The following is a 10,042-nucleotide window of genomic DNA, read 5'->3' as shown; positions in this document are numbered from 1 at the left end:
TTACAATGAGACTGTGGATGAGTGTGGGTAAGCGGTCCAACGGGACTCAGGGTGGTTGGACGCCCCTGCCATGCACAGCCCCCAGTGAACATGCCTCACAAAGTTCACTGGTAAGTTTATTCCATTATAGTTCATAAACCCCTGAGATGATCACAATTTAGGAGGACCCCCTCTGGTGGTCAAAATAAATCATTACACATCTCTCCAGTTGGGACAGTTTTTGGGAAGTGATAGATAAGCCAGTGCACAAGAGGATTTAATTTGCCCTTTTAAACCTCTCCCATCAATAACTAACCCTAACCTCAGTAAAACTATGCCTGAACCTAACCTTAACCATAACCCTAACCTCAGTAAAACTATGCCTAAAGCTAACCTTTTTAAAACGTATGTTTCTAAATACAGTGGTTCTCAAACTTATATGTATAACGGGTCCATTTGGTTCCATTTGTACACACTCAGTTACATTAACATAGATCATAGTCACCATTGCGTTATCGTGGTATTCCTATTCTTGCTGTTATGTTGCAAATGATTGTGTGTGTGTGCGGGCGGGCGAAATAACATTGACAGCTATGGCAGGTGACGAAAGCTTGCCAGACCTATGCCAGGCTAACAACGGTTGCTAAGCTGGCATTGGACAATCGCTTTTGGGGTGGGGTTTAGCGAAGGGTCCATTGGAGAACAAACAAATGTTGCGAGATAGACCATATTTTTGTTGTATTTGATCAAACGACATGAGTATAGGACCCTCAGACAAAATTTCCTAATGTTGTTATACCACCATCTTTACAAGAATTAAACCCAGGGTCATTAAGGCCAGGAGGGAAGTCTGGGTTCCCCCGAATTGAGGTGAGAGGTGATGTTATTTTGGCTCTGCCCTCCAGGAGCCTCGCCACCCTCCACGCCCTAAGCGTGTTGGAAACAATTGGGGTTTTACAAAGTTTCTTCACTGTTTTAGGGTCTGTAAGAAACAAGAGATGCCGGAGAGGATAATCACACTGTGCAGTTTCAATATCTAGCCAAATTGAAGGCTGGTCACCCTTTAACCAGGCCGCTACGAACCGCAATAGGCTCTATGCACAGCAGCCATATTGGGAATGAATTGGGCCCCTTCCGTACTTCCTTCACAGGTGTTACCAATGATACTAATGAAGGCTCTGTTCCATTCTGGTCAGGGTGCTGATATTGTGCATGTTGGCTCACTAGAAACACTCCATTTTGGTTCCATTTTGGTTCCCAAATGGCCCCTTGTGTGTAACTCTGAGAGTGTAAAAATGGGTCCATTTGGTTACATTTGTACACTCTCAGTTATGGGGGTCCTTGAAAATAAGACAACTACTGTGCCACACTAAATGGAACAGAGCCTTAATTAGTATTATTGGCAACACCTGTGAAAGAAGTAAGGAAAGGGCCCAATTCATTCCCAATATGGGGTGCATTTCGCCTTTCCGACATGTTGCCTTTCCGACGTTGACGAACCCTATACCTAACCCTAACCCTAACCCTAACCGCACGCGGAAGCCACTAGTCGGAGTGGCGAGATGTCGGAATGGAAGGAGAACCCCCCCAATATGGCTGCTGTGCATAGAGCCTATTGTGCAGCTGCCTGATACCACTTTATAAGATCTAGTCCACCCTCAGGGCCAGACAGAACTTGTAATTTTGATAATTTTAACCTGGGCCATCTCTTGCTCCAAATGAACGAGCTCAGCCAGCCTTCAATGATCTTAACCACCTTGCTTGAGAGTTGAGAGACAAATAGGAACCAGCGGACCCCCCATCTCAAAATGTGTTGTTCCAGGGACCCCCCAGAAGCAAAGATTTGACTTTTCGCTTTTAAAAAATATACATATTCAAAGATTTGACAAATTTTCACAATATCTTTTTCAAAAATAGCAGATCTACAAGCTCATGAGCTTGTAGATCTGCTGTTTTTGAATAGCCAAAGAAATCTTAAAATGACACAGATCTATTCCCGGATTGAATGGGTTAACTCAACTATTATGTTATCTACACAATGACTCTTAATCATAAAGGAATTTCCAAACAGATTCCACTATATGTCACACACAGGCCCAGTTCATTCACAAATTATAAAAAGACAAAACATGATACAAATATGAACATCCCTCCTCCTCCTCTACAGCAGTGGTTCTCAAACTTTTTCATGTCAAGGACCAACAAAAAAAGGATATGTATTTGGCCGCGGACCCCCATCTCAAAATATTTTGTTCCAGGGACCCCCAGAAGCAAAGAATTGAGTTACAAATGTTTGCTTTAAAAAATATTATATTCAAAGATTTGCACAAATATTCAGGATTTTTCTAAAATAGCCAAAGTATAAAAGGTTAAAGTGGTTACAAATAAAATGATTGTGATTCTATATGAACACATTTTGCTGGGGACCCCCTGGAACCCCCCGCACTTTGAGAACCAACGCTCTACAGCCCTTTTAGGCCTTGTGTGTTGCTTTAAAAATGTCATTATGTACACAGAGGAAACATTGCAACACAATTGATCTGTCACTTCCAAACCAGCTGGTGATGTCAATCAGTCATTTGGCTCAGCTGTGTGTGTGTGTGTGTGTGTGTGTGTGTGTGTGTGTGTGTGTGTGTGTGTGTGTGTGTGTGTGTGTGTGTGTGTGTGTGTGGGGTGTTGGCATCAAAACGTACTTTAAAACCCTTTAAAACCTGGAACCCATCTGTACCATTTTTAGATTTGAGCTAAAAAGCATTATTTTACACTTTGGCTATTCAAAAATAGCAGATCTACAAGCTCATAGCGCGGCACTGAGTGCCGCGCTATGAGCTTGTATATCTGCTATTTTTGAAAAATCGTGAAAATGTGTGCAAATCTTTGAATATATATTTTTTTAAAAGCTAACATTTTTAACTCAAATCTTTGCTTCTGGGACCCCCTGAAACAAAATATTTTGAGATGGGGGTCCGTGGCCAAATGCATATAATTTTGGGGGTCCTTGACATGAAACAGATTGAGCACCACTGATATAGAAACATACGTTTTTCAGAATATTATAGAATAGGGATTTAGGAGACACGTAGAATCGGCTTCAGGTCTTAATGGGTCCCAAAAGTAGAATGCACTCATTATGCAGAATGTCCTGTTTCACAAGTTTTCAAATGGATACAAATCTTTTGAAAATAGCAGATCTACAAGCTCACAATGTGTTGCATCGCGACGCATTGTGAGCTTGTAGATCTGCCATTTTCAAATGGCCGAAATGGCTGAAGTGTTTAATATATGTTTAGTAATAATCAAAATCTACAAAGTAACTAGTAACTTAAGTTTGCAAATAGTAGTGGAGTAAAAGTACAATAGTTGTCTCTTAGATGTAGTGGAGTAAAGTAAAAGTACTGCAAATTGGAAATATTATATATATATGTACAGTATAAGTAAAGGAAAAAAAAACTCACAGAGAATTCTTAGGTAGCTTCACCAGATAATCTCTGTGTAGTCATTAGAGCTGGATGTTCTGGTAGGATGTTAGAACCTGAGAACCTCAGTCTTCTGGGCATTTAGGGCACAAGAACCACCTCAGCACAGTCTGTGTCTCCACTCTGAGAAAAAAGAAAGAGAGAAAGAAAGAAAGACAGAAAGAAAGAAAGACAGAAAGAAAGAATTAATTCAAGTGAGCGTGAGCCAGATATACGTATATTGTATACTGTCACAACATACGCAGCCTAGTGTATTGGTTCTCAAAGTGGGGTCCGGGGACCCCCAGGGGTCCTTGTGGGAGTTCCAGGGGGTCCCCAGCTAAATGATAGATTAGGAACAAATGGACCCTTATGGGTCTGTAACTCTGACAGTGTACACATGTAACCAAATGGACCCTTATGGGTCTGTAACTCTGAGAGGTAAAAATTTCTCAGAGTTACATTAACATAGATTTTACAGTTGTGGGGTCCCAGAGATTGAAATGCCATTAAATGGGGGTCCTTAGCCTAATGCATGTCAAACTGGGGGTCCTTGAAATTAAAATGGTTGAGAATCACTGCTCACCTGTTTGTCTGGATGGAGAATTCATTCACTTGTGCTTTAAACAGCCTGCTCTTCACCAGCCTAACACTGATAACTTTACTCATAACCATGTCCATGTGGACTAATGTTACATTAGGAGTTGTTAAAGTTCACTTTTAAACCGTCTTTTTACTGCCAAACAATTAAACGTCGTGTTTGCTGTGCTCTGTGTGTGTGTGTGAGAGAGAGAGAGAGAGAGAGAGAGAGAGAGAGAGAGAGAGAGAGAGAGAGAGAGCGAGAGCGAGCGCGCGGCAAACACCTGCTGTCCCTCTGATCTCACGGGCTGCAACTGTATGAGCAGATCTACAAGCTCACAATGCGTCACACCGCGACGCATTGTGAGCTTGTAGATCTGCTATTTTCAAATGGCCGATATATATATATATATATATATATATATATATATATATATATATATATATATATATATATATATATATATATACATACATATATATATATATATACATATACATATAGATATATACATATACGTATAGATATATACATATATATATATATACATACATATATATATATATATGTATATATATATATATATATATATATATATATATATATATAGGGCTTAAGTGGTTACTGTAGGTTTTGTAATAATAATCAAAATGTACAAAGTAACTAGTAACTAAAGTTTTCAAACAATTGTAGTGTAGTAAAAGTACAATATTTCTTTCTGAGATGTAGTGGAGTAGAAGTAAACGTACTGCAAATTGGAAAAATCTCAAAATTGTACTCAAAGTAGCCTACAGTACTTGAGTACATGTACTCTGTTACTTTCCAGCACTGACCTAGGCCTGTCATGAAATGAATACCAAGGACCTCAATGGAAACAAGGCCTTTTAGACAAAGTATTATAAATGTAATTGTGATGTTTTACATTGTTTTGCCTAATAAAACACAGCTCAATAAAACACATATATTATATATTCACTTCACACATCCTACTAGTTGCAATTATGAAATTACTCGCAATTCCATTTAAAAAAACTCACCTGCCTGGAGACAATTGTCTTGTTTTAGCGTTTTAACAGCTTGTTCCACCTCCCTGTTTAACATTCTACACACTCTACTCGACGTCCATGTGGAATAATGTTACATTATGAGTGGTTTAGTTAACTTTTTAACACTCTTTTTTACTTCCAAATCCAAACAATTCAACAGAGCTGTGTCACAAACGCTGCTTCGTGTTTGCCGCTGTGTCGGTGAGGCGGGGCTGAACGCTGCGCGCGCTCTCCCTTTGATCTCACCCGCAAAGCCGCCTGCAATGGGCGTGGGCGCGCGCGGTGACGTCATGAAGAATCAAAATCTACAAAGTAGGCCTAATAAAGTTCTTAAATAATTGTAGTGGAGTACTGAAAATTGCAAATACTCCAGTAAAGTAAAACAAATACCTATACATATTTTTGACATATAAAATATTTTACTGAGAATAAAGGATGAAAATGTGAATTACATTAATAAATATGATTGACAGATTCATATGGTAGAATAATTAAATTAATACCATTATGGTAGAAGGGTGCAATTTCAGACAATTAAGGCACAGAGGAGATAGCTGCCTAAAATAAAATAAAATGGAATGCATCTATTATTCACAGACTGTCTCACACAGACTGACATTGTGTTTATATTCACAGGTTGACTGTTAATTCTGCAAATTCACCATTGATATACCAATCAGTGTTTTTAAAAAAACGTTTAATTGTAATAGTGCGAACTGCCGTGCGAACTGCCGTTATAGAAACATATTTTAAAGGACTATTTGCAGTACTGGCCTATCACCATTAATGCAAACTGCCATTATTTAAGCGATAATAGTGAGATATTATCACTTCTAAACATACTGTTAGCGTTCTAATAAAAATCTTTTTCAAAAACATGTCTAAAAAATAAAATAAATGTCATGGTTTAAAACTGGTCTAAATGTAGACGTTTATATATGGTTTTGATTTAAACGTCTAAATCTTGGGTAAATTTAAACTATAATGTATATTGTATATGTTTTTGTCCAATAATTGGAGATCAGTTATGCAACTTACAGTTGTTGTTTTTTATCGATATTTATGGAATAATGCTTTAAATTCAGTCGGCTAAATTCGGTCTACATTATAGTCCGATTCTAGACCAGCTAATTTAGGTCTAAAAAAAAAAACGGACGTCTAATATTCGACTATGGCTCACTGGGATGTCTATTCAAATTGTTTTTGTCCAATAATTGGTGATCAGTTATGCAACTTACAGTTGTTTTTTTAATCGATATTTATGGAATAATGCTTTAAATTCAGTCGGCTAAATTCGGTCTACATTATAGACCGATTCTAGACCAGCTAATTTAGGTCTTTAAAAAAACGTCTAATATTCGACTATGGCTCACTGGGATGCATGTTCACATCATGTATACTTTACAATACTTAAGTTAAGACCATTTTCCAAGTTATTTATTTTTTTACATTTTGAAAAAAAGGTGCCCAATCTTCCTGTATCCTTTGTCTGGGGCTCTTGTGGGCGTGGTTTGCTGCCATCTAGTGGACACCTTCAAGATTACTCACAGGTGGGAAACAGCCTGGTAGATTTTGTCTAAAAGTGTTAATGTCGTTGTTTAAGAACTACCTTTATTCAATTAACTATGCCATTCATATGTGCACGTAAATTGTCATGGTTGGTGAAATATTGTTTTAAAGTAGACGAGACAGGCAACGTAGGCCTAATTTGCGGAAGGTTTTTGAGGAGTGACTATGAACTATTAAGTACGCAGTTGGGAATCAGTGTTGCCATGTCCGCTTATTATAAGCGAATTTGGGCTTCATTTTCTGTAATGTTGGGCTTATTGGGCTTGTTTTAAACGGTAGTTACTTATTTTGGGCTTGCTATAATGTTGTTTAAAACAGTGGTTCTCAAATATTGTATTTATATATTCTAATATGTAATTACCCAAGGACCCTCATCTGAAAATATTTTGTGCCAGGGACCCCCCATACAAGATTTGTGTTGTTAAAATGTTTCAAAAATATAACTTTTTCACTTTTTTTCTCCAAGATTTTGTTTGTGAAAATTGCAGCTCTACAAGCTCACTACGCATTACCTATCCTAGTCTACTCTAGTGTAGCTTATTCGCTTCTTTTGGATTTGTTTTCATAGACCTGGTTGCTTGTTTCTCTCACACAATCTGGCAACAGTGTTGGGAATGGCCTGCAGAGAGAGTCGGCTAATTAACGTACAGTAAGTGAAATGAGGACGTTATACAAAGTTTAGTTTACCTAACTATGTCAACATTTGTCAACATTTTTCGAAAATATCAGATCTACAAGCTCTGTGGTCATGCTGGGGGGGTCCCCTTACCCCACTTTGGGAGCCATTGCTGGCCACTGCTATCATACCCTAGTATTATGTTAACGCTGCCTTTCACTGATGATTTTGTGATTGTTATGCATCTCATCCGTCAAATGTGCATGGAAAAGTTGAGTTGTAATAATATAATGATAGATAGAATGATTCATTTTGAGGATATTCTTCTAATCCAGGGGTCTTCAACCTTTTCAGGCCAAGGACCCCCTAGCTGAGAGAGAGATGAAGCAGGGACCCCTTACTCTATATTGTATTACATTTAGTTTCAGATTTTTGTTTTTTTTTGTTTACTTGGTACTGCTCTTTTTTCCCCTCTACACACCTATACCTCTTTGCCAAAAATAGCCGATCTACAAGCTCACAACGCCTTGTGAGCTTGTAGATCTGCTATTTTTGGATAAAGTTCTCCTCAGAAAAGGGATGCTAGGGTTCAAGTGGTTAAGGTAAAAAAAAATCATATCACACAAAGATTTGGCGGACCCCTGTAGTAACTCTGAGGACCCCCTAGGGGTCCCGGACCCCCTGTTGAAGACCCCTGTTCTAATCTGCTTTTTGGGGGGTTTATGCCTTAGACTGTGCTGCAGATCTTTTGGAGGGTTCTAGAGGGTGAAGTTTGGACTGGAGAAAGACACCGGAATCAACACCAGACAGACGATGGAGCATGACAAGGAGTCGACGTCTGGTATGTAAACTGGGCATAAAAAGTTCAGAAACTTAACTGCGGTCGATTTGATCTCCCCTTTAATAATACCAATTGGTATTGTGTTTTCTATCATTTGTATTGTTGATTAGTCTCCTCTACAACGAGGTACAGCTGAGCTACAGGATCGGGAATTCGTGGAATGAGCAACACAAAACGTGTGGGTAGCGCCCCCCCCCCCAAAAATGTCAAAATTCAAATCCCCCAATATGCTTCTGGTGGTAATTGCTCTTGTTTTGAGCGACGTGACTGGCACCTGAACATGGGTCTTGCAACTTTGTTGAGTTTGTATGCTCCAAGCAGCAACACTGCCCCCATGGAAAGATGCCACGTTTGTCCCTTCAGGATAAGGCCCATGCAATAGGGCAAGTGGAAGCTGGTGTTCCATTATGCATATAGTGACAGTCACAGCATTATTTGGTGTCAGCCCTGGTACCATTTCCAAACTTAGGACCAAGTTCTGTGAGACTGGTGAAGTCAACAGGGGAAGACAACAACCCAAGAAGACCGGTTCCTCCCACTTGCTTCACTGAGGAACAGGCAAGATTTTCACAACGGTACCAAAGACAGATGTCAAAGTTGCAGGACCCATGCTCAGGTGCAAGTCACACACCTGTGACTGGCACACACCTGCCTGTAAATGGTACCAGGGCTAACACCAAATAATGCGTAATCTGTGTAACGGAACACCAGCTTCCACTTGCGCTATTGCACAGGCCTTATCCTGAAGGGACACAGTACGTGTCTGTCCTATTGGTTGGTGTCTATCACTGCCGGGTGATAGTTTACCAGTGCAGAACCCGGATTGATGTACTTTATTTAGTAAGACATGAGAACAACAGTACATGGAAATACAATTCAATTCAATTTTCAATTCAAAGGGCTTTATTGGCATGAGAAAACATACTTTTACATTGCCAAAGCAAAAAAACACAATACAACAATACAGCGATATAATCAAAACAAAAAATGTACATTTGAAAGTCAGAATCTTCAATAGATCAATTTCTATGTACCAAGATCACTGGGTGCAGGTATAGTGCAGGAATATACACAATGATTAGTCTTTAGGGTGGTTGTGTTCCGTTCGATATCCTTCTCCTATCACAGCAACTCACGAATCTTGCTGCTGTGTTGAGGACATGGAAATACAATACGTGCATCAGCTCTGTCAACTTGTCGCATCGGGATGGTGTTTCCGTTTTGGAACTTCCTGCCACTTGACTCGTATGTGTGGATGCACCTCTTGCAGAGACACAAACACAGTATACAAATACAAAACACGACTGGCCGTAACAGACAGGCAACTAAGTTGCCTATAACTGAGGCTTAAAAATTATATTGTTCTGATACACACAGAATCTGCACAATCATTTATCCTGGTGACTAAGTTGCAGAACACCTAGATATATAACGGGTTGTGTATATTTGATTTGATCTGATACATATCGATGGCTGCAACTATCGATTATTTTCTTAGCGATTATTCTATCTATATTACTTTTTGGATTCATTGAATTATCGAGGAGGGTGTTCCCCCATATCAACAAGCATCTAAACAAAGCCATGTACAGTATTCACGTAAAAATATGTAACCTATGGCAAAATATAATATTTTGTACAGGCTTACATCGACTATCACATGATGGGGCTGGCAAATACGTTTGGCCCCGGGACAATTTCTTTCTAAGTCTATTTGCACTAGTTTGGGTCCCGGGCAAATGGATGTTTGGTGGAATTTAGATCGTGGGCCAGAACTTAATCAGTGGCAAAGAACTGTAGACCATCTTGTGTACAATAATAACTTTGTTGTTTATATACAATATATAAAATAACGACTTAAAGTGTGTAATCAAATGTTAGAGGTGTATCATTTGTACAGGCCACATCCTTGAATGTTGCACTTTCATTAAAAAGAAAGAAAAAAAATAACATTTC

The sequence above is a fragment of the Gymnoscopelus microlampas genome (genome assembly GCF_963454915.1).
Source record: "Gymnoscopelus microlampas genome assembly, chromosome: 12".
NCBI classification, from domain to species: Eukaryota; Metazoa; Chordata; class Actinopteri; order Myctophiformes; family Myctophidae; genus Gymnoscopelus; species Gymnoscopelus microlampas.
This window is presented reverse-complemented; position numbering follows the sequence as displayed.